Source organism: Ciconia boyciana, chromosome 4 (assembly GCF_034638445.1).
Source record: "Ciconia boyciana chromosome 4, ASM3463844v1, whole genome shotgun sequence".
Classification (NCBI taxonomy): Eukaryota; Metazoa; Chordata; class Aves; order Ciconiiformes; family Ciconiidae; genus Ciconia; species Ciconia boyciana.
Window position 1 is genome coordinate 17,400,690 of NC_132937.1, and position 25,987 is coordinate 17,426,676.

Genomic DNA, 25,987 nt, shown 5'->3' on the forward strand with positions numbered 1-25,987 from the left:
TATCCTGGGCCTTGAAAAGCAAGTCCTGTGGCGACATGGCACCCCAGAAAGAATTGAGTCAGACAACGGAACACATTTTCGAAACAGTCTCATAGACACCTGGTCCAAAGAGCATGGCATTGAGTGGGTATATCACATCCCCTATCATGCACCAGCCTCTGGGAAAATTGATCGATACAATGGACTGTTAAAGACTACACTGAGAGCAATGGGTGGTGGGACATTCAAACATTGGGATACACATTTAGCAAAGGCCACCTGGTTAGTCAACATTAGAGGATCTGTCAATCGAGCTGGCCCTGCCCAATCAAAACTTTTACACACTGTAGAAGGGGATAAAGTCCCTTTAGTACACATAAAAAACATGCTGGGGAAGACAGTTTGGGTTACTCCTGCCTCAGGCAAAGGCAAGCCCATTTGTGGGATTGCTTTTGCTCAAGGACCCGGGTGCACTTGGTGGGTAATGCGAAAGGATGGGGAAGTCCGATGTGTACCTCAAGGGGATTTGATTTTGGGTGAGAATAGCCAATGAACTAAATGGTATGATGTTAATTGCTATATAATACTGTGTGTCATCACTTTTATGGTTACTATACACCATATCAATGGTATTTCAATAAGGATCACCCAGATTAGTGAAAAATGAACTTCGATGAAAGCAAGCAAAGTGCAGTGGTGCTGGAACCAGAACTGGCTTCAGCATCCAGAACAATCCAGAACAATCCAGATTCAGAACAATCCAGCACCACGCACCATCTCTTCTGCCCTGAAGGACTATTATGACAGATGGAGCCCAAAGTCATGAACTAAATGAACTTAATAAACATTTTAGAAGGATGACTCATAGACCAAGGGAATGATAATTGTGTGTACATATATATATATATATCAAGAGACAGGAAAAATGGTGGTGATTAATTGTATTAGAAAGGGTAGAACCTGGGCATGACGTAAATGGTATAGAATAAGGGGTGGATACTGTCCTGGTTTCGGCTGGGATAGAGTTAATTTTCTTCCTAGTAGCTGGTATAGTGCTGTGCTTTGGATTTTAGTATGAGAATAATATTGATAACACACTGATGTTTTGGCTGTCGCTAAGCGGTATTTACATTGGTCAAGGACCTTTTTTTTTCCCCAGCTTCCCATGCTCTGCCAGGTGCCCAAGAAATGGGAGGGGGCACAGCCAGGATAGTTGATCCAAACTGACCAAAGGGCTATTCCATACCATATGATGTCATGCCCAGTATATAAACTGGGGGAGTTGGCCGGGGGGTTGCGATCGCTGCTCGGGGACTGGCTGGGTGTCGGTCGGCGGGTGGTGAGCGGTTGTATAATTTTTTTTTATTTTATTTTATTAATTTTTTTTTTCCCTTTTTTCCCTCCCTTGGGTTTTGTTCCTCTTTCTCTCTCTCATTGTATTCCTTCTCATTATTATTATTATTATTATTATTATTTTGTTCCAATTATTAAACTGTTCTTATCTCAACCCACGAGTTTTCTTACTTTTGCTCTTCTGATTCTCTCCCCCATCCCACCGGGGGGGAGTGAGAGAGCGGCTGTGTGGTGCTTAGTTGCCAGCTGGGGCTAAACCACGACAACCTTGATTTCAGGCTTCCTGTATAAGAGAAAACTTGTCACATACATTCATGGACAACTAGAGTTCAGGTCCTTCTTTGGGAAAAAAAAAATTAGGATGTTTCCCCAGTATGGGGTTCCAGGAGGGCTTGAATCTACACATTTCAGTATCAAGCAGTTTTCTAAAATCTGGAGGGACCAAATGACTTCCACATTAGTTATTCTTGTTGGGAAGGGTTGAGTTTTGAGTGTACCAAAATCACAGTGATATTTATGGGAAAAAACATATCTTCCAGATACACACTTTCCATCTGTTGCTTTTGCTCAGCAGTTAGTCCTAGGTACCCTCACTAAAAATGGCAGCAATTTCATTCATATACAATACACACCATTCGCCAGAGCTACAGTGACTCAAGGGAAATTTTTCAGGAATGCAGGAGGAACAAAAGTAAGGAACATTTGCCAAAAGATCACAGGTTGCTGTACTTTTCTGATTCCCCCTCTAATGATAAGCATGGGGCAGAGTTCTTTGGTGTTCAGACCAGAAAATCAGGCCCTGGCATGGGGTCAGTCTTTTTTCCCTTATTTTAAGGAGTCTGTCCTTGACATTGCTGTGTAAAATGCAATGTAGTAGCTTGGTTCAGAGCAGTTACCGTAGGAGAACACAAGGACAACCAACCTGTCCTTGCTAAAAGTATACTCTTGACAAATAGTATCTCACCTTCTGCTGCTTCACTTTTTTTCTTTACCATTGTCACTGCCACTCAAGAATTTCAGCTGAAGAAATTCATAAATCATCACTGCCACTGAAATCAGAAGGCCAGATAGCACAAAACAGCATTTCTTTTTTGTTCAGGGGAACCAAACCTACCTACCTAGTCTATGAACCTGTCGCAGAATCTGAGTCAATAAAACAGTATGCATTTTCACCCACAGGGTTACGCATGTCTTCTAGCACCTTTGCAAGATAGCTGTTAAACAGCAACAGTTTATTCAGTCTGTCGAAGCATACACTCACACTTCAAATCCTGACCACTGAAACACCTTCTTTTGTGTATTACTGCAAACTACTCATATATCCCGGTTTGCTTAGACCCTAAATTTATATTTATTTACTTTAACACAGTTAGAAGACACTAATTTCCATGGGCTTTGGATCAGAAGAGTATTGGTCTGTGCATTGTGCTTACACAAATGCAGTCTCCAAAAGCCTTGTGAGATGTGTAAGTGAAGATGCTGTGCATGCAGAAAAGCTCAGACTTGGTATGGGGATCTTATACCTCCAGCAGCACATGCAAAAGGCAGAGAGGAGTTACTTCCAAGGCAATAACATGTGGCAGTGAGCAAACACAATCAAACTTGATATTGCTGCACATGGATATAAAAAATTTATAAGACTGATTTTTCCCATTGAAACTGGAAAGAAGTTAAACACAAGTTGTCCTGTGTTCTTTGCTATTCTGGAAAGTGTTGGCAGGAGATAAGAGCGACTGAAGGAAATGAGCAGCTCCCCTGATTGCCAAAGTGTAGGCTCACTGTTGGTGTTGATAGGGCTTGTAGGCAGAGAAACATACAATGTCTAGAGATTTAAAAGCTAACAGGTGAAATCCTGGCTCAGCTGAAATTACAGCGTGTTTTGTTACCAACTAGAGAGACAGAATTTTTCCCACCTTTCATATATCTGACCACTATTTTTCCTTGATGGGCTTGAAACATCCTTCCAAAGGTGACTTGTAAAGGACCAGACATCCTGGAAACCAGCCTGATCTCAGCCCAGCATTGCTGAGTTACACATGTGAGGATTAAACAGTGTAAGATGGTGAGTAAGAGTTACCACTCAGTTCATTCTTCATGTAACATGTTCAGCTAATAAGTGCTGTAATTTCCATTATTAAAGACTTTTCCTTTGTCCAGTATTAAATGTAAAAGCTTTGAGACTGTTCTCACACATCCAATTAAAATGAAATTGTCTCTAAAATGAGCTGATGAGCTCAGCTGAGATTGCAGTCCTGAGGTGTCATTTGTCCATATCGCAGCTCTTCAGTTTCATTGCAACGGCCATCCTTATTAGCAGCTCCCGTATCTAACCACAGAGTGATTCATGCCACAAAGGTTAGCAGAGCAGAGAGTAGAAGGAGAAAGGGAATAAAGTGGTTTTGAGCCACTGGGATTGCTCCTTCAAACAGGGTCAGTTCTGAGAAAAAATATTGCCATTGACAAACTCCTCCAGCCTGAATGTAATTCAGCATAAATAGATACTAGCCTATAACTCCAGTGGAGATGGATAATTTTGGTTACTAATGGTTTTTATCCTCAGACTTGCTCTTTTCCAGCTCTAATTAGGCAGTCTAAATGAGTGCCTACCTAAAGACAGACACGGTGCAGGTGGGGACCCCAGGCCCCACAGTTTTTGAGATGTTCAGCTGTTGGTATACAACTGCCATTGCTTGGACAGATGAAAGCTAACATTAAAACTACCAGGAATTAATCATTTCACTTCCCATATAATTTCTAAGAAGCTTTCATCCCATGAAACATTTTGATATTTCAACTGCTTATACAATTCAAGATGAAAACACATGTGAAAACACTGCAATTCTGGTCCTTCTTCCCTCACTGTGTTTGTGAGCCAAATATACCTCGCAGACATTTCTCATAAAGTTGGAGGAATTTATATTGACTCTGGTGGACTTTCTCCAGATTTCAACTGACGTAAATGAAAGCAAGTTTTGGCCCAACAGCCCAGTGTCTGACGTGTCTATCAGCAATTAAATATACTTAACATGTGAAAAGACACAGATCACTATCAGTGGTGACTGACACTATTTACTTTTGACATGAAAGATCTCTCAACGGGGATGGCCAAAGCCAGCAAAACAAATCTTGTATTTCCTTTCCAACCCTTAATGCTGAAACAATCCTCTTTCTTCACTGTCTGGGCAGTGATAGGTCCTTGGCAGCTCCTGTGACTTCTCACTTCACCCCTGTGATGTAACACGAACTCCCCCAATGAGCCCAGTATGAAATGTTTCTCAGAGCTCACAAATTGCCTCATCTTTCCCAAGGGTTGTCGTGTCCTTTACTCCAACCTCTTTCATAGCAAACAAAGCAAGGCCAGCCATCAGGAGCCTTGCTCCTGCATTTCTTCCTATCCTCCCTCATTCTGGTAATGAGGTGCCTCCCTCCCGTGCCAGTACTATTGTATTGCAGCTGGATTAAGCCACTTTTTCAGTCCCTGGCATAAAAAGTCAAATGAAATGCTTTAAATATTTTCTAGGTGGTAGATTTTACATTTCAGGACTACAAGACATCCCTTCACTGGGTGATGGCCTTTTTGTGCAAAGCTGTGGAAGAATCTCTTTGGGTCACTGGCAACTGCAAGATTCAGAAATTCTGGTTGATGTGAAGAACTTTCAAGGAAGTTCTTGAAGAAACAACTGATATAAAATGAAAACATCCAGTTTTCTCATAGCAGAGCAATTTGTTTAAATTGATAATGACTGAATGGAGTATGTGCTGTTACCTGTGTCAGGACGCAGCAAGAGCAGGGCTGCCCTGTGATGAGGGACAAGTTGAGAGCAGAAGGTAGCCTAGTGCAGGCAGTGCCCTCACTGGTGGGGGAGTCCCGTGGGGTCCCATCATGGCAAGCAGAACCGGGGACCAGTGACAGGGTCTGTCAACAGCCCTGGACATTGCGAGGGGATGAACCATGTCAAGGGTTCAGCCACTGGGTCCCATCAGGAGCAAAGGAGAAAGGGCTGGAGGCAAGCCACAGTGTATGTCTGAGGGGTCCATACAGGAGATGAGCTAACTACAGTGCAGGTCTGAGGTCTACCAAGGAAGAAGGGTTGGAGGCCAGGGGTAAGAGGGGGTTTTCCCTGGAAGCCTGGTCAGGACAATTAAGGCCTGTTGGTGCCCTCAGGTTCCTTACAACTTGTAGCAAAAAGTATTCATAAAACTACAGGATTGATTTTCCTGGTATTTGGGAAGCACAGATGCACTGTTGATGTTGTGTAAGCCAAACCAAGAATCATCACATTTGTTCAGCAACCCACCATTCCTAGGTTATTTCACTCAAAGGAGTTCAGCAGCACACACTAACAATGCCTATCATTAGAAAGACAGTATCTCATTTATGTACTCTTCAAACACACAAAGGGAGCTGGCAAAGAATATGAAGTGAAAAAGTAAACTCTTCCACAGGTCCAAAGTGCCATGTTAGTTATTAGAATTCAATAAAGACCTTACTCAAAGGGTTGTTACTAATGTATTTACCAGCTTGAGAGAGCAGTCATGTTTTAGTGTTTGGAAGAGACAAGAGAACAGCTATGAACAACCTAAGGAACTTGGAGCACATAGGGAATTTACAGTAAGGAAGGTCCAAAGCCATAAATCTGAGGCAGCTATGGAATATTTTGCCCAGGTGACAGATGCCTCAGCTGACATAAATCAGTGTAACCCTGTTGACTTGAAATATTCAGGCAGATGCTCAGGTGAAGTAAAGAAGCACAATTGTATTGTTGTCAATATAGCCACTCTAATTTAGATTAGTCTGCCCACAGACTACAGTTACACTGATCAATTTACAGCTGAGCATATGGCCTGTAAAGTGTAGGTGAACAAAATCTAAGCGGGACCAAAGAGATCAAAGATTTCTCTTAGAAGATAAGACAAAAACGAAAGAAAAGCCAGGTTTTCTGAAGAGATGAGCACTCTTTTCAGCAAAGATAGACTGTTGAACTGTATGAAATGGAAGAAATTGCAGAGTTACGTGAAGGAAATAGGCCTAGTCAACAGGCAAAAAATCACTTGCCATTGAAAGGCAGGAAAAAAAAGTCTGGTCAGAAGCATGGAAGAAGTTACTACTGTAATGTGTAACGTGTCTAAGAAGTAACGTGTCTAAATAGTCTTGTTGACTTCTACAGAGAATTGTATTCATCTACTGAAGGCACCAGCTCTCTACAGATTTGGCACTTGGTGTCACCAGTTCTCAAGTTGATCCTTGCAGCTGTGACTTGCCATCCTAATGTGAGAGTTTCAAAATATGTTTTGAATGGTAGAGGCTCAGTCAGTATCGCTGCTCTGTGCTGTACATTGATTCACTGCTTTCTGAGGAGATACAGGACAGTTCCTGTCATATCCTCTTGAAACAACTAAGCATGATTGAAGGAGCAGAGGAAATTGAGCCTGTGGTAGTAAAGTGCAGAATTAGGTTTTGGATTGTAAAATTGGCAACTAAGTTAGAAAAAAGGAAAAGAAACCTTTCTACCAGAAACCTATTGCTGTTCTTGGTCATCACTGTTAGAGCCTCACCATGCCATTCCCATAAACTCCAAAATTCACCCTTCTCCATGACTACTTCATAATGATGATTTATGGGCTTTTCTGAGAGATTAGTGCTGAGAATCTATTTCATAAAGCAACATCCTGCATAATGCAGAAACCATTGCTAACCTCGCAGTGTGTTGCAGTTACCCATTTTACCCAAGTTACCCATTTTTTTGGAGAATGTGGAATCTAATAACAGCTGAGACTTTCCTGCTTTCTTATGTCTTACTTTTAACTTTAGGAAATATTGAACAGTTTAATTCAGTAGGGAGGAGAATAATAAACTGTGCATTATCAGAGAGACTAATCCTTTAGAGGACCATAAAGAAATCTGGATAGTTCCTGTACCTATAGAAAAGCTGTTTTGTCTAAGTGTCTCCAGCCAGGGTTACATAGCTTGTACATTCACAGCTTGTGGATTATTCTGTAGCTGATCATACAGCTACTTTTAAAACCAATTTTGGGACTTTCTGAAAGTTTTGTTGTTTTTTTTTTTTTAGGCCAGAGAGCATAATAGATCTCAAGAAGCCACTTGGTGAACTGATCGGATAAAAGGAATTCTTATTTAAGATACAAATGTGAATGAGGCTCCCATGGTGGAATTTATGAACCACATGATGGAAAACACAGTAATTATATTCATGACTAAGCAATGTTTAGTATATCACCCAGGATAAAGAAGGACACAAATGGCAAAAGTACTGCAAAATATACTACAGACAACACTAGCAAAACAATGGAGCAGATGAATAGAGACATATTTTTCTCATTTTTATTAATAGGAAGGATGGTAAAAAAACCCAGTGCACAAAACTGCCATCTGATAGAAGAGTTAAGATAATAAAAGATAATAATCAGGGGGGGAAACTGAGGGAGTACAATCACTTAAATACAGGTTACTACAAAATTTTGTACTGTAGTTTAAATCAGCTTACATTATGATATTCTTTTAAACAAATTGAGCCAGTAGTGCTACTTATCGTGAGCAAATGCAAAAGATCTTCATTTGTGGAACAAGAAAATAGTTGATATGTTATTGCAATTGAAAACATAACAGGTAACAAACAGGATTGATAACTGTATCCATCTATCCATCTCTGCAAAGAAATCCAAATGAGCTATGCAGCTCATCAGGAGCAAAAGGCTCCTGTTTAAGCCAACACTAGAAATTATTTAATCAAAAGCACAATACGAAACTACTATAGAGTATTTATCAACAGTTCACAGTCAAAATGGAAGGGCACAGGAAGTGGAGTTCTACCCTGATATTCCTGATATCAATGATGTGTATGGTGGCATAAAATATGACTTATAAATTATCAGATCAGACACAGATGGGAAAGTCTTGAAGTGTTTTGGTGGAAAGAAATTTTACTCAAAATGTCCTGGATATATTAGGGAAATGTTTTGAAAAAGAAATAAATTGAAATTCAGTGGAGACAAGTGCAAGGTAGTATATTTTGGGAGGCATAATCAGATATAAAATTGTAAGATGGAAATAATAGGCTTGATAGAAGTTCTGTAGGACAGTATGAGGAGTTCATTAAGGACCACAAGCTGAACACAAGCCAATGATTTTGTGCAGATATAGAGAAAAAACCCATCATATTAAGATATGTAACAAAGAATATAAGTTGACTTCCTGCCTTGTTCAACTTTATATTGCCCTTTTCAGATGACAACATGAAGACAACTGAAAAAGAATATTTTTGAAAGCCTGAACAGGATCACATTTCAACAGAAAATGTATCTAATTAAAATTCCAATAAGCTAAAACATGGACTTTAACACCAGTTTTGGTAAGAGAAAGCAAGCGGGTGAGAACAGGGGCAGTGTATAGGTATGGACATAAACATCCATGTGATCATGAGTGAAGCCAGGGAACAGATTTGAGGTGTGATCAGGTTGGCAAGAGCATAGTCAAGGCAAAGGAAAGGGGCTCTAAACAGTGAATGTTGCTAAGGAACTGAATTTTCATACCTGCATCAGGCTACCTAACTCATATATTCCTGTTTTACATATTACATCTGAATAAATTTGTCATAAACTGATCTCTAAGTTAAAGCCATGAAGAACATCTGAATTACTTATTGTGACCAGAAGATGCCTGAGCTTGTTTTATTTGCCTTCCCCCACACCTTCTTTTCCCTTCCTCTTTGTCTTTCTGGTTTTTTTTGTGGTTTTATTTTAATAAGATACCTTCACTTGAGCACTGTTGACATGTAAAAAATGTCAGTGTGTGAAGGAAGAAACCATGGGGGAGTCATATCCTATAGAGTACTTTCTCTTATTGCCAACTTTTATGTAGGACATAGTGTTGAAATAAAAAAGTAACAGCTCTCCTGTCAAAGCTCACACTGGTAACCATAGCCTGTTAAAGAAGGCAAGCAGCCATCAGATAAATATCTAAGTCTTTATGGGCAAAGGGTTGAAAGCAAAAAGACTGCAATTCATGGATGTTTTTTTCAGTTGGTTGATATTTTTCCTACACCTGAAAGGAGAAATCAATATTCTTGGTTGAAAACAGTTTGGAAAGTCAAGCCAGCATTTTAAAGCAGTTACCTATACCTAAATTTGTGTCTTGTCTTCCAACTAAGAACTTCAATTTTCAGTGTTCAGTGCAACACAACTGATGTTAGGGAACCAAAGAATTTCTCAAATGGGTATTATGAACAATGCCGTGTAAATTTTATGCATAATATAATTGTGCTTCTGGCTCAATAGGTAGAAATTGTGCTTCTGGCTCATATCTTACAGCTTCTAGTATGTATGGTAGTTATTTTCTCTACTCACTGTCTCTGAAAAATTATACCACTTATTTAGAGGTAGAATTTTTCAGTTACCATCATTAAAAAATGATGAGTCCTTGGAAGTCAGGAGTTTGCTTAAAATATAAAAAAATATAGAACTTCTTTTGTATGGATTTTGGGATTAAAAATGAAGTGCATTTATGATATATTCTCAAGCTTCTTTCCACAAATGCAAAACCACCTTGCCTTGCTTTGCCTTTCTACCCATGCCTATGCCCCTTTCCTTCCTGCAGAACCTCTCACACCGTCCCATAATTCCTGGAGCTCAGGCTTATAAAATATCAGTTGCTCCAAGACTCACTCATGGCAGTTGACACCACTGAACTTTCCCTAGGTGTTAATGTAGCACATATGATAATTCATTGTGGTTGCTGTATCATTTGGATCCTCAGTTTAGAGGTTTCCAAACCAGTGGTCATGACTTCTTTTTTGGTCACAAGCAAAAATGTTTAGAAAATATATTCTTGACTGTATGTGATATAAGTAATTAATTCGATTCTCAGGGAAGTAAGGAGGGGGGTCAGCAGAACTGCCACCTTGGACTTGTGGAGGGCAGACTTTGGCCTGTTTAGGAGACTGGCTGACAGAGTCCCTTGGGAAGCAGTCCTGAAGGGCAAAGCAGTCCAGGAAGGCTGGACATTCTTCAAGAAGGAAATCTTAAAGGCACAGGAGCAGGCCGTCCCTACGTGCTGAAAGACAAGCCGGTGGGAAAGAAGACCAGCCGGGTTGAACAGAGAGCTTTGGCTGGAACTCAGGAAAAAAAGGAGAGTTTGTGACCTTTGGAAGAAGGGGCAGGCAACTCAGGATGCCATGAAGTTATGCAGTGAGAAAATTAGAAGGGCCAAAGCCCAACTAGAACTTAATCTGGCTACTGGCATGAAAGACAATAAAAAGTTTCTATAAAAGCATTAGCAAATAAAGGAGGGCTAAGGAGAATCTCCACCCTTTATTGGATGTGGACAAAACATAGTGGCAAAGGATGAGGAAAAGGCTGAGGTACTTAATGCCTTCTTTGCCTCAGTCTTTAATAGTAAGACCAGTTGTTCTCAGGGTACGCAGCCCCCTGAGCTGGAGGACAGGATGGGGAGCAGAATGAAGCCCCCATAATCCGAGGGGAAATGGTTACCGACCTGCTACACCACTTAGACACACACAGGTCTCTGGGGCCGGATGGGATCCACCCAAGGGTACTGAGGGAGCTGGAGGAAGTGCTCACCAAGCCACTTTCAATCCTTTATCAGCAGTCCTGGCTAACTGGGGAGGTCCCATTGACTGGAGGTTAGCAAACATGATGCCCATCTACAAGAAGGGCCAGAAGGAGGATCTGGGGAAGTACAGGCCTGTCAGCCTGACCTCAGTGCCAGGGAAGGTCATGGAGCAGATCATCCTGAGTGCCATCACATGGCACGTACAGGACAATCAGGTGATCAGGCCCAGTCAGCGTGGGTTTATGAAAGGCAGGTCCTGCTTGACCAACCTGATCTCCTTCTATGACAAGGTGACCTGCCTAATGGATGAGGGAAAGGCTGTGGATGTTGTCTATCTGGACTTTAGTAAAGCCTTTGACACCATTTCCCACAGCATTCTCCTGGAGAAACTGGCTGCTCATGGCCTGGACAGGTGTACTCCTCACTGTGTGAAAAACTGGCTGGATGGCTGGGCCTGAAGAGTGGTGGTGAATGGAGTTTACTCCAGCTGGCGGCCGGTCACAAGTGGTGTTCCCCAGGGCTCAGTATTGTGTCGCGGATGGAGTGAGCGTGCACTTCACTAGTAAGAGAGAAGTAAAAATATAGTTTATTGATACAGAATAGGGAGTTAACAATTTCAATGTGACTGTTTTAACAAGATTCGATGGCGAGGCACACTTGATTATTTACTGCATAGAGGACAGGGTCAGACAAAACTGTCAGGGAGACCCTCCTGTTGAGTCATGAGGTTCGGAAGGATCCCCTTGCTTTCTAAACTCCTTCTCAGAGAGGAGTCTAGGTGCGGCTAGATCCAGTCCTAGTCCCAGACTTGGTCAACGGTTTATATCTAAAGGATTATATATGCGCAATCAATCCTTTATATCACTTAGCTAAGATTTCAAAGTTTAGCATGCTATTAGTCACTTACCGAGGGTCTGTTGCGGCAAGGAATCTCTCAACCTCGAGGAGTAACCTTGAGAGGCGTCCCTGCTCAAGGGGAGATCCTGGCGTGCAGCCCGCTGCCGTGCAGGAGAGCTCAAAGGGCTCTTGGGCTGCTCCCTATTTATGGGGATAAGATGATTGACCCATAGTCATATTTGCATGCCGACCACAGGTTTTAGTTTCTTTGGTGGGCGCATTGCACAATAGCCCTAGGCTATTGTGTTGTTATCTGTCTCCTGAATTCACTTTGAGCTGATGCAGCCATCGTGACCAGATGCATCCATTACAATCACCGCTGGTGGTTATCACCTAAGCAGGGTTACAGGAGATAAAGGTCAGGGGCAGGGGAAGCACACTGTCACATATTGGGGCCAGTTCTGTTTAATTCTTTATCAATGATCTGGATGAGAGGATCGAGTGCACCCTCAGTAAGTTTGCAGATGACACCAAGTTGAGTGGGAGTGTTTATCTCCTTGAGGGTAGGAAGGCTCTGCAGAGGGACCTGGACAGGCTGGATCGATGGATCAAGGCCAATTGTATGAGGTTCAAAAAGGCCAAGTGCCAGGTCCTGCACTTGGGTCACAACAACCCCATGCAATGCTACAGGCTTGGGGAAGAGTGGCTGGAAAGCTGCTGGGCTTTCCGGGTGGTGTTGGTCAACAGCCGGCTGAATATGAGCCAGCAGTGTGCCCAGGTGGCCAAGAAGGCCAAGAGCATCCTGGCTTGTATCAGGAATAGTGTGGCCAGCAGGACTAGGGCAGTGATCGTGCTCCTGTACTCGGCACTGGTGAGGCCACACCTCGAATGCTGTGTTCAGTGCTGGGCCCCTCACTCCAAGAGAGACATTGAGGGGCTGGAGCGTGTCCAGAGAAGGGCAACGAAGCTGGGGAAGGGTCTGGAGCACAAGTCTGATGAGGAGCAGCTGAGGGACCTGGGGTTGTTTAGCCTGGAGAAAAGGAGGCTCAGGGGAGACCTCATCGCTCTCTACAACGCCCTGAAAGGAGGTTGTAGCCAGGTGGGTGTCAGTCTTTTCTCCCAAGTAACAAGCCATAGGACAAGAGGAAATGGCCTCAAGTTGCACCAGGGGAGGTTTAGACTGGATATTAGGACATTTTACTTCACTGAAAGGGTTATCAAGCATTGGAAGAGGCTGCCCAGGGAAGTGGTTGAGTCACCATCCCTGGAGGTATTTAAAAGACATGTAGATGTGTCACTGAGGGACATGGTTTAGTGGTAGACATGACAGTGTTAAGTTAATGGTTGGACTTGGTCCTAAAGGTCTTTTCCAACCTAAATGATTCTGTGATTCTGTGATTTTATGATTCTAATAGTAACCGTAATGAAAGTCAGAAGAGAAATCATATTTCCAGGTGTGCGCAATTTCTTACTTGCAGATTATTCTGCATGAATATTATTATATAGAAATATATAGTAGGTTATTATTTGCATTTCTATATTCTGAAGTCTGAACAGGTATCTCAGTGCACATTTCCACTTTAGAAAATTAGAATGAAATATTTCCATGTTCCTGAGATCCTTGACATGTAATAATCGAGTTTTAATCAAGATTTAGGCTGCTGTTTTCTGTTAACATGTACAGTAAGAGCAATAAAATGATCCTTGTGCATGATTCCTATGTATAAACTCCTTGTAGCTATTATTGAACCAGCAATTGGTTCTCCAATCTTCTATTAAAATATCAATAGTATTTTTCAGAGCTTAAATTGAGCAGTGATTTTATTTAAGGCTGCACCTAGACACCACTTTTCTTCGAAGAATCTCTTGTTGTTGCTAAAAATGAAAGCCATTCAAACGAGTGTGATTGATTGAAACAAGGACAGGGAAAGGGAAAAAATCAATAGAACGTTTTCCAGGGTACTCTCTCTGCTTTTGAAAAGAGACCATTAATAACATGCTTACAGTAAAAGCAGCTGCTTGTTCAAAGTACATTCAAGGGTGAGTTGAAAGGATGGCTCTCTCTACACAGCCTCCCTGGAGAGAGAGTTTGCAAAGATTTAAAAACCCAACCTCAGACTATGGACAAAAGACTTTCCTAGGCATTTTAAATATTCTTATCTAATATTAGATAGTGAAATGGGGCTGAAATGCCTTCTAATATTTTGCTCCTTATGAAAGGCAATGTGGATCAGCGAATGAGCTATTGGTCTGAAAACTGCTTTACAGACAAAACACTGCAGGTCGTATTTGTATCTCTGAGGACTGTAGGTGTCATGCTAATGCAAATTGCTACAGCCCTCAACAGTGATGGGCAGTGCTGTGGGGCATATACAGCAGTTCTTGCTGAAACAGAGGGCTTGATCAGTTCATTCAGAAAATTATGGTATCTTGAGACAAATTCAAGTTAAGGGTTGGGATAGGACTGAATCTTGGATCATCACCTAACTTGCTTCTAGTATTATTGCATGTGCTGAAAGGTATGCAATGCTTTAGAATACATAAAAGATCAACAGTGCAGTTAATATGTAAGAGAACTTTTTTCATAGAGCTTAGCACGCTTGGGCATAATTTTGTAATCTCTTTCACTTGCTTTGTTTAGATAGCTGAAGCAGATCTATAGGTTTTCAGGAACATCAGGATGAAATATAAGGCATACCTATAACAACAAGCATACCACAGATGGCCAAAGACCTGAGCTCGTACTTATAATGTTACTAATTATAAGTTACTTACTACGCGCTTAACTGTCTTCTCTATGGAAACAATAGTCACTTGAAGAGCCTATAACCTTCCAATGTGTCAATGTTGTTATCTGTATTATACTGCTAATTAATCTAGCTCTGTCCAACCCTCGTGATCCTGGTTCCAGAATTTGGGTAGCTGGAGAAGCTTTGGTATCTGTAACATTAGTGCCTAAGGGCCAGATTCATCTCATCTCACCTCATTAGGGCCTCCAACAGCCATTGCTAAATTAAGATCCTAGTTGTCCTTGGTCTCTTCCAGAGTCACTGAAGACTGACAGGATTCTACAGAGAACAAGTTGGATCTTAGGTTGATTAAGAACAGACCAAATTCTACATTCTGTAGGGTTTTGAACAGAGATGTCTAGAGGGAATATCAGACTAAGGAGTTACAGCTGCTTCTTTCTGCCTTTGACTGCCTGTTCCTACACTCACATTGCAGGAGGAAACTGGTCCGGGTTAAAAAACCTCAGTACTACAAACAACGATAACATGATAACAAAAAATTCTCCTTCAGAACCAGAGGGAGAAAGCTCAGTTTCCTGATCCACCTCATACGCACATACTGTCAATAGTTGTCTTGAATCAAGGGAGGAAAAGGGACATGGCTGCTTCTGGCCCTGATTTGGCTCCTAAAGCTCCTGAATTGTGAAATTACAGCATAAAACTAGCAGAAAATTCCAAAACATACACTATAATGGCATATATTACTCTAAAAACAGAGATTGTCACTGAAATATTCAGTCAATCCTTAATGCCTTTCTTCCTGGTCTCAGCCCTGCTGACTACAATTCCATAGATTTTTGTACAAGCAGTGACGGTTTGGCATCCTTTACAGCAATGGATTAGTGTGGGTACTCAGGATGCCAGATCTCATTGATTATTATATCTCTGAGATTCTATTCTAAGGAGATACTACTCATATAATCCGCTGGGTTGATAGATGAGGAGATGGCATTATTGCAATGGGCTGTCCGCAGCCCCTTTTCATCATAGTTATAGCTATGGACTAGCAGGAGCCCCTCTGGAAATGAATGTTGGAAATCATAATGGCACTTTGCACAGTGCAATTTTATTTAGGGAAATACTATTCAAGACATAAAATAAGGAGCTCCTGTAAAAAGAAATAAACAACTGGAAACTTTAATATGATGTTTTCAATAAGGATCCTTATTGTTTTCAATAAGAATTCTGATGGAACTTTTATATTCTAGATTTTACCTTCATTTGCTTCAATTTTGTCCAAAGATTAATATGAGATGTTCATTTCAAAGAGAAAGATTACCACAGTGATTAAAATCTCTTTTGTTATGTGTAAGCAGAAGAAGCAGTTATTAATACTGAGAAATATATTACACACGTCTCCACTCTGCTCTGATTTCTCATGAAAGCTACTCCTATCAAAAATGTAGGCTTTTCTGGAGCACCATTATGATTTATTTTTATTTTTTACCACTAGCTTTGAGAATAATCAGTTGTATATGGTGTTTCTGGCAGTCATTTTGTGCAAAGGAATAGTCTCCCACTTGAACAAGCAGATAGGAAAAAAATCGCCCAAAAAATTTTGATACAACTTAGGGATGAAGGGTTAGACCTTATAGCTGGGGACAGGGTTTTAGCCTACCCAAAATAACTACCTAACCCTCATTAATGTTTTAAAAATAATATTTATTCTCTGAACTGCCATTCTCCCTACCTTAGTAAGAGAAGTGCTACTATCCCTATTTCACAATGGGAAATTGAGACATTGAATTATTTAATGGTTATTCAAGGAAGAGAGGGAGTCTATAACAATAGACTAAAATTTCCCTTTTCCAGCTGCTCATTAAATACCCCGCACCGTGTCTGATTGTCAAGTGAATTTATGCACTGAGGAATTCTGAAAATTTTTCCACCTTTTTTTAGTGAATGAACAGGATATTAATTTGATCACACACACACACCCCCCCTCTGCTGACATCTATCAGAGTTTGGTTTTCATACATGTCAGAGATTTTTCAATTCAGCCCTTAAATTACACCCACTAACCACTCAGTTGCTGTTGTAAATGGTAACTGCACACATTGGCCATATGGATAAAATAACCATTTTGTGCATGTAATACAAGTCATCTTAAATGAGGGTACACCAGAGCTGGCAAGATTTCTGTTCTGAGGCAAATTTTGACTATTTGGATTTTGAGTGTGACACAAATTGAGTTTTGGATGTTGAAGTGTCTTGAAAGGGACTGTCCAGGACTTGGGACCTCAGTGGGTTTACCTATTTGATTGACTCAACCTCATGATTAGAAACTTGGGGGTGAAGACCCTTCAGGCTCAGAGTGAATTGCCATGGGTTCTTCCCATGTTGAAATAAACTGGTTTTCAGAGTATGTCAGTCTTCAGCAGACCTGTCACAGAGCAGAGAATACCAGAAAGCAGGATTCCTGTTTTTGTGGCTCTCCACCAGGAGTTTGCACAGTCTGGCAGAAACAATACATGGGATACAGCAAAAGTCTGTCAACCCCCAAATCTTTCAAACAAAACAGCTTGATGCTCAATAAATCAGTGTTTTTAACACGGCTTTTAGTCAAAAAGTGTTCATTTAGCTGTATTAATTTCCAACATTTAATCAGGGGAAGGGAAGATACTGACTGTAATCACAGTCTGCGGTACTTAGCTACATTCATTACCTGACCAACATCTCAATTGTAAAAATAATACTGTTTATTTATAACTGGAATGGTCATTCTGCAGCAAAAAAGCAAATATAAGAAGACAGGGAGCGGTCAGGATATGGAGTGGGAAGAGCAGCTGCAGGGTCAGGATGCAAGGAAAGAAAGAAAGAAAATGTGGGGATGTTCTTTAGGAAGAATGTTAGTCTGGCAGAATATATGGGGGAAAAGGGAAATTGATTAATTTTGAGCCTAAGAAAAAGTGAGGAGGTCTGATGATGGAAATGCAGAAAGAGGTTTCAGAAGAAGGGGATGAGAAGAAGAAGAAAGCAGAAGAAGCAGAAGAAAGAAGCGGATGAGAGAAGAAGGGTAAAAGGAGGAAAAAGAGCAAAAGACAGATCTTTTTCAGAAATCTTCTCTCTTCTTGTGAAGCATAGGCACATCCTAGCAGCTGTAATGAGCCTTCGCCAGTAACCACAAATGGATATGTGTGTCATCTATATCACAACTGAATGAAACTAAGCTACTTCACTGATGAAGTCTCCAGACAACTTTACGTGAATGAAGGGAGTGTGATGTTGTAGTCTAACAGTGTAGTCTAACAGGAGCTGGTGGAAGGCCAAGGCTTATGTAAAGCTGATAAGGGGGATTCAGGATGGAAAGCGGAATGTCTAAACAAGAACTACTGTCCTTGGGAATAAAGCACATCCTGGAGAAATATGTAAGCTAATTAAGATGTTTTGGGAACCATCTGAAACAACTAGTAGAAGTGTGATAAGAAGCACCCTCACGCGAACTATCCTCATTATAATACTAAAAGTCACACCCCTTGAGCAGGGGGACCCCGGCCCAAGCAGAGACCCCTCACCTTTCAGCGTGCACAGAATATTAAAGTAGCACTTGTCGTGGTTTAGCCCCAGCCAGCAACTGAGCACCACACAGCCGCTCACTCACTCCCCCCTGGTGGGATGGGGGAGAGAATCAGAAGAGTAACAGTGAGAAAACTCGTGGGTTGAGATAAAGACACTTTAATAGGGAAAGCAAAAGCCGCGCACGCAAGCAAAGCAAAGCAAGGAATTCATTCACTACTTCCCATGGGCAGGCAGGTGTTCAGCCATCTCCAGGAAAGCAGGGCTCCATCACACGTAACGGTTACTTGGGAAGACAAATGCCATCACTCCAAATGTCCCCCCTTCCTTCTTCTTCCCCAGCTTTATATACTGAGCATGACGTCATGTGGTATGGAATAGCCCTTTGGTCAGTTGGGGTCAGCTGTCCCAGCTGTGTCCCCTTCCCAAGTTCTTCTGCACCTGGCAGAGCATGGGAAGCTGAAAAGTCCTTGACTAGTGCAGCAACAACTAAAACATCTCTGTATTATCAACCCTGTTTTCAGCACAAATCCAAAACATAGCCCCATACCAGCCACTATAAAGAAAATTAACTCTATCTCAGCTGAAACCAGGACAGTATCCACCCCTTATTCCATACCATCTACGTCATGCTCAGGTCTCACACTATCCAATACATTCTCATTACCCACTGTCACCCTTCCCATCCTTTGATATAATACACACATATCATTCCCTTAGTCTATGGACCACCCCTACAAAATATTTGTAAAATGTCCATAAATGTCCACAAAATGTCCACTGAGTTCATTTAGTCCATGACTTTGGGCTTCATCTCTTGTGGTTGTTACTCAGGACAGGAGAGGTGGTGTGTTGCTTGGAGTTATTGGGCACCAAAGCCAGCTCAGGTCAGGTCACTGCTGCACTTGCACTGCTTCTTGTAAGGCTTCTCCTCCATTTGTTCAGGTGGTTCCGGCTGTAGTAATTCCTATAACATGCAACTCAAATCATGGGTTACAACAATTTAAAGGTATATCCATTACAATCTCCACCCCTGGTCCCTTTGTGCCAGGTTATAGGGTTTAACATTGCAATAAACTCCTCCCCTTGCTCCTAGCCTGGCCAGCAACAAGGGGTTCCTGCTATAGTAATTCCCACAACATGCAACTCAAATCACGGGATACAACAATTTAAAGGTATTTGCATTACAATCTCCACCCCCGGTCCCTTTGGACCAGACCATCAGGTTTAACATTGCAATTAAGTCCTCCCCTTGCCCCTGCTCCAGCTTGGACTTATCCACAGAATATAGTACCTTCAGAAGTAAACTTGCTCCAACATGGCCTCATGCACAGCCACTGACGCTTCAAGGTGTACCTGCTGCAGCATGGACTTCATCCACAGCCACAGATGCTTCGAGGTGCACCTTATCCAGCGTGGACTTATCCTTGGGCCACAATCCCTGCAGAGGTATACCTGCTGTGGCACGGACATAACCATGGCCACAGACGTTTCAAGATATACCTGCTCTGGCATGGGCTTATCCATGGGCACAGATGCTTCGGGGTGTCCTGCTCCCACGTGGATTCATCCACAGGTCACAGTCCCTTCGACTCGAGTTCACACTGGAGTTCCAGCCTGTCCAGTACAGCAGCACAGAAACAGCAGCGATGTCCTGGCCATCTGCCAGCCCAGGCGCATCGCCATTGCTGTTATCAAAATGTTCCCAGGCACAGCAGAGTAAGATGATAAGCAGGACAGCAGCACGGCAAGCAGTGAAAGCAAAAAGCAGCCACTAACGAGCCCTAGAATCTAATATACAATAAGGCAAGCAAGCCTATGGCAAGCACAGAAGCCTGCTAACTAATAGCTAAACAGCAATAACAGCTATACATTTTATCTAGCACATTCCAATCAAATCTGTCATTATCTCGAACCCTTCGAGCCCCACGTTGGGCGCCAAAAAGGACTGTCGTGGTTTAGCCCCAGCCGGCAACTAAGCACCACGCAGCCGCTCGCTCACTCCCCCCTGGTGGGATGGGGGAGAGAATCGGAAGAGTAAAAGTGAGAAAACTTGTGGGCTGAGATAAAGACACTTTAATAAGTAAAGCAAAAGCCGCGCACGCAAGCAAAGCAAAGCAAGGAATTAATTCACTACTTCCCATGGGCAGGCAGGTGTTCAGCCATCTCCAGGAAAGCAGGGCTCCATCACGCGTAACGGTTACTTGGGAAGACAAACACCATCACTCTGAACATCCCCCCTTCCTTCTTCCTCCCCAGCTTTATATACTGAGCATGACGTCATATGGTATGGAATAGCCCTTTGGTCAGTTTGGATCAACTATCCTGGCTGTGTCCCCTCCCAGCTTCTCCTGCACCTGGCAGAGCATGGGAAGCTGAAAAGTCCTTGACTAGTGCAGCAACAACTAAAACATCTCTGTATTATCAACACTGTTTTCAGCACAAATCCCAAACATAGCCCCATACCAGCCACTATAAAGAAAATTAACTCTATCTCAGCTGAAACCAGGACACACTGTAGCTTTAAGTTGAAGTAAGAGAAATGTAGACCAATAGAAAACTGCTTTGTGTAATTACTTATGCATATGCATAACTGGACTGTATAAATACTGTACCTGCATGACCGAACTTTGTGCTAGCTTTGTGGAGCTACCACCTAGCACCCATCTCTGCACAGACATGAAATAAAAATACCTCTGCCCTGTGTGTATATTGGCATCTCGCACACCGGGTAAACGACCTCACACTTATGGGATAACAATGTGAGTTCAACGTGTATTACACAAGCCATACAGTTTTCTTTATCTGTTGGATGAGTTTTGATTGCTCCAGTTGCTGCCTGCTGAATTGAATACATCATATTCAGCTTAACATCCCTTTATCTCACTAAGTTATGAAAGATAGAACTTCAGTACCCAGCAACCAGGGTGCATATGATAACATTCATCAAGTTAGTCTCATTTAATTACTCCAGTGCTTTTTAAAGCAGGCTCCAGTTATTTCTATGCACGTGTTTGTGTTAAAAATTAAAACAATAACAAAAGTAACCCAAATCCTCAATGATGAAAACTTCTCCATGTGAAAATTAATTATGTTTATTTAATTGCAGTGTGTTTCTTCTCTAGTCTCAATCCCCTTGTGAGGATATTGGGGGAATGTTACTACCTGCTGCAGATTTGTTCTGTAAAGTTGTCTCAGTTTCACATATGTGTATGTACATGTTTTTATGTATATATAAAGCTATGTGGGAAGATTATTCAGGAGCACCTATTCAAAAAGCAGGAGGTCTTTGTCCTTTACCAATTTTCTGTGGCTCCAATATTACAGAACAAAAAATTGCTGTCTAAATGGACTGTAGGTCTGAAGGACAGAACAAAGAAAGGGTCTAGAAAAGTCTAGATAGTTCCACATAGCAGAAGGAAGTGGGCAACAGGTAAGACCTTTTGTAACACAACTTGTCAAACAGGAAAAGTTTCCTGGAAAAATAACAAAGCCCCACTAACCTTTAGGAAAAGCCATTGTTATGTTTAGGTGTATTAGGAGAACATAGTGCTCACTGCCTTGAAATGCAAGAAAAGACTGGTCTTCTTTGTGTAGATGGGATGGGTCAATTAAATACCTGTTCTTTAATGAGATTCACCCTTCCAAAGAGTCACATGAAAATTTGGAAAGATATCAGAGGAAACATTCTACACTGACATAGAAAAACCCAAACGATATAAATTTAACCTTCTTTGTTACCACATTGCACAGTCTTTTAATAGTATAAATAGTAAGGACTTTAACAAATCTGAATAATTAACTATCATATTCCCTATACCTTTGACTTAGTAGCAAGATGAATTAAAGATACTGTATAACTTAGGTAGCTTGAGCTTTTCTCTCTGTATATACCTCTTTCTAATAAATGCCCTGGTTCTACACTTCACATTCTACTTAATTTACTTTTGTCTATCAATTAATATGACTCTTGCATTAGAATATCACCAGACACATAATGTTGTCAAACACCAACTTTGCAGGCAGCTTGAAAAATGCACCCTAACTTCATTAATGTCTCATAAGAACACTTGACTATAAAATGTCTTCATTAGCTAGTACAAAGATTTTGTACCTAACATGTAGTGAATTTGCATGGTTAGTTGCTTAGATTACTCCATTAGCAGGGACTATGTGACATTTTCCTTGTATGTCCAAAAACTTAATATTCTTCTGCTTTACAAAAAAGCTTACAATCATTTAGCTAGACATTTAGATAGACTTTTAGTTTTAAATCCTCAGTAGAGAGACACCTGTAAATCAGAGGTTGGTACCAAACATGACAATCCATCAGCTACAGTCATCTCCATACTTCCGTGCATGATATTTTCTCAGCATAGTAGCTTCCTGTGGGTTACAGTCAGGTATCTACCTTTCCCAGAGCCTGGATTTGGAAACCTCGGGGGGTTCATTTCCAACTGGGGCAGGAATTGAAGAGTTAGAAGTTGCAAGTCTGAGTCATACAAACCTAAGTGGGAATTAACCTCATCCAAATGTAGTTGTCTGAAGATAGTCGGAGCTGAGCTTTTAGACTCCTTCTATGACCAGGGGACAGATGCAGGCAAATCCAAAGGAATATATCCAAAGAGATACATTTAAATCTGAGAACAAGTCACGTTACCTTTCCCTCCGTTGACTATAGATGGAGCTCAGATGAACAACTTTTGGGCAGCAAAAATTAGACATAAATTGTGCGCACGATAATAAACACCCATAAATTATGTTGTTCTCCAGCTACATGAAGTGGATGAGCTAGGGAAGGTTAGATGGCCACTTCAGTCAAACAAATCCAGGCATAAGAAAAAAACTGTATTTACAACACACCAGAAGTCAAATATGAGGCTGGACACAGAATAGCTAACTACTGGAATAAACTATCAAAGAGAAGAGCTGAATGTTTGTTTTGTGCAAGTCAGATAAAGGATACTGAGTTCTGTATAGGGTGATAATTTAAGGTGTGAATTTTACAGGGTCAGACTAAAGGTTGTACTAGTCTTTGCTGGACTGACTGAGTCTGTTAATTATACTTTTTGAAGCAGGATAGCTTATGCAAATACTTATGACCACGGACTCGAAATACAGCTTCAATGACTACTCTGCTATTTCCTTCCAATACATTCCTATTAGGAAGCTGGCTATAAAAAATTTCTTTTTTAAATTAAATTCAATGGTAAAATTCACTGACTGGTGGAGAAAACTAAATTTACTAATTCATGAGAAAAATTACTTAAAAATGGAGCTGTAATATAATAAAAGGAATACAGCATAAATGGTCAGAAGAATATTTTTTAGATTTTTTTTTTATGTAATCATTCAGTTCCTCATGTAACACTGAAGCTGCCTATAAACAAATCCAATCCTACATTGGTGTGATTCAAAAGAAAAATTTGCAACAGCTGTTGTGTGAATAGCACCATTCTGAGATTTGAGTTCCTAAGCTGATTACAGGCGAACATCTGGAAAATTGAATTGAATCCAAATCTACTAAAAATTACTGTGTCAGTTTGTTGTGTTCACTTCAGGAAATGAGCAATTTTATCATAATTTAAGGAATTTCATTGCATGGTTGGTGGCATATACATTGAAAGAATGAAGTAATCTCTATTCCTCTTCTATGGAGAAAACAATCTTTACAAAAGGGGAAACCATCCCACTTAGATCTCCAGACATCACTATGAGATCCTTTTCATGGAGTCTGGGCAGCCAAATGAAACCCCAGACCTCTGCATACTGAAATGGAAACTTATTTATGTACACAGATACCCATTTGTTTAGACCTTTAACCTGTGAACTGAATCCTGCCTCTGAAGTTGAGTTGAAGCCCACCCAATGTACATGGGATTGATTGATACTCAAATGTGAGCACAAGTTTTTACATCATGAATGAAGGAAAAAACAAAACAAAACAACCTTCTGACAAAATCGAAGGACTTTGTTTTGATTTTGAGTTTTTTTATCTTTTAGATTTAGAAATGTATAAGTGTTGAAACCAAAAGTTATTTTCAGCAATTGGAAAACATGTACAAAATGGCCTGTCCAGACTTGCTTAACAGCTTTGTATTTTCAGTTTAGGAAAAAAAGACCCCGTAAAATCATCAGGCATTTATAATATTAATAATTGTCACCTTTTTCTGGGGAAAAAAGAAAACGGAAAGAAAAAACACTGATGCAGAAAACACCACCCAGGTCTAGTTACTACCATATCTAGCAGTAATCAGTTAGACTCTGGGGCAAAGAATTAACTATTTATTAGCCTACCTATTCATATTTTCTTTATACGCTTATAAATTATCTATGGACACTTCAAAATTAAACACTAGGGAACACTTAATGTGAGAGGTACTTGTCAGGGGTATTATTATTATTTAAGAACTTTGCTTTATTTTTCAGTGAAAATTTGGAAATTTAAACTCAGGATATTTCACAGATAAATAAAAAGTTGCAGTTCTTCTACTTCTCATTTTGTGTTTGAACCCATTGACCTCATCAAAGATTTTCAATAATCAGAAGACATGTGGGACCATAGGTGTTCAAAAAGCTTGGTCTGAAAAAATACCTTGCCATTCACAGGGAAGTCCCATTTCAGTGGAGCTGCATCAGTGCACTGCCAGAAATATGAATTTAGTCAACACAGTTTACACCAGATTATTTTATTCATATTAAAATAGAGTTTTTAAAGAGACTCACACAATTTTAAAATAAATTTTCAATTGATGCATAATAATAACAACTTCAAAACGGATCCCTGCACAGGGGTACGAGCCAACAAATGTTTAGCTGTACCATCTGCCAAACTAAGGACACTTTCCTGAAGGGTGTCTAAGGTAAAATTCTTCTGTAGGTGCAATAAATTATGGGGGCAGATAAAGGAACACTGCGACAGTCACTGCAGTCTGAGACCTTTCTGGAAGATTTCAGTGTTATGTAAATTGCCTAAAATTTTGCACAGAAGTGCTGTAGAAAGATGATCCTTCTGTCATTTTGTTGAATTTTTGAGGTAAACGTACATGCCAAATAAACAGAGAAAAAAAGATGGAGTTTAAATGATAGCCAGGATCACATCAGTGTGGTCCTTCACAGGCATACAAATAAATAGCAAGAATTCTAAGCAGTGTGTTTAGGGGCAGCATAACACCTTGATTGGTTTCAGTGAGGTACAAATATGGGAATTGTTTAATGTAAAAATGGGACATATTGCCTCATTTAACATGGGGGGGGGAAGGAAGGAAGGGAGGGAGGGACGGAGGGAAAGATTTAAAGAAAGAAAGAAAGAGAAAGAATTAAAGAAAGAGAAATAAAGAAACAGAATGAAGAAGAGAAAGAAAAAAGGAAAGAAAGAAAGAAAGAAAGGAAAGAGAGAAAGAAAAAAGGAAGAAGGGAAGAAAAGAGAAAGAAAGGAAAGAAGGAAAGGCTGAGGTACTTAATACCTTCTTTGCCTCAGTCTTTAATAGTAGGGCCAATTGTTCTCTGGGTACCCAGCCCCTGGAGTTGGAAGATAGGGACGGGGACCAGAATGGAGCCCCCATAATCCAGGGGGAAATGGTTAGTGACCTGCTGTACCACTTAGACACTCACAAGTCTATGGGGCCTGATGAGATCCACCCGAGAGTACTGAAGGAACTGGCAGATGTGCTCACCAAGCCCCTTTCCATCATTTACCAGCAGTCCTGGCTAACTGGGAAGGTCCCAGTTGACTGGAGATTAGCAAATGTGACACCCATCTACAAGAAGGGCCAGAAGGAGGACCCGGGGAACTACAGGTCTGTCAGCCTGACCTCGGTACTGGGAAAGCTGATGGAGCAGATCATCCTGAGTGCCATCACGCGGCATGTAGAGGATAACCAAGAGATCAAGCCCAGCCAGCATGGGTTCAGGAAAGGCAGGT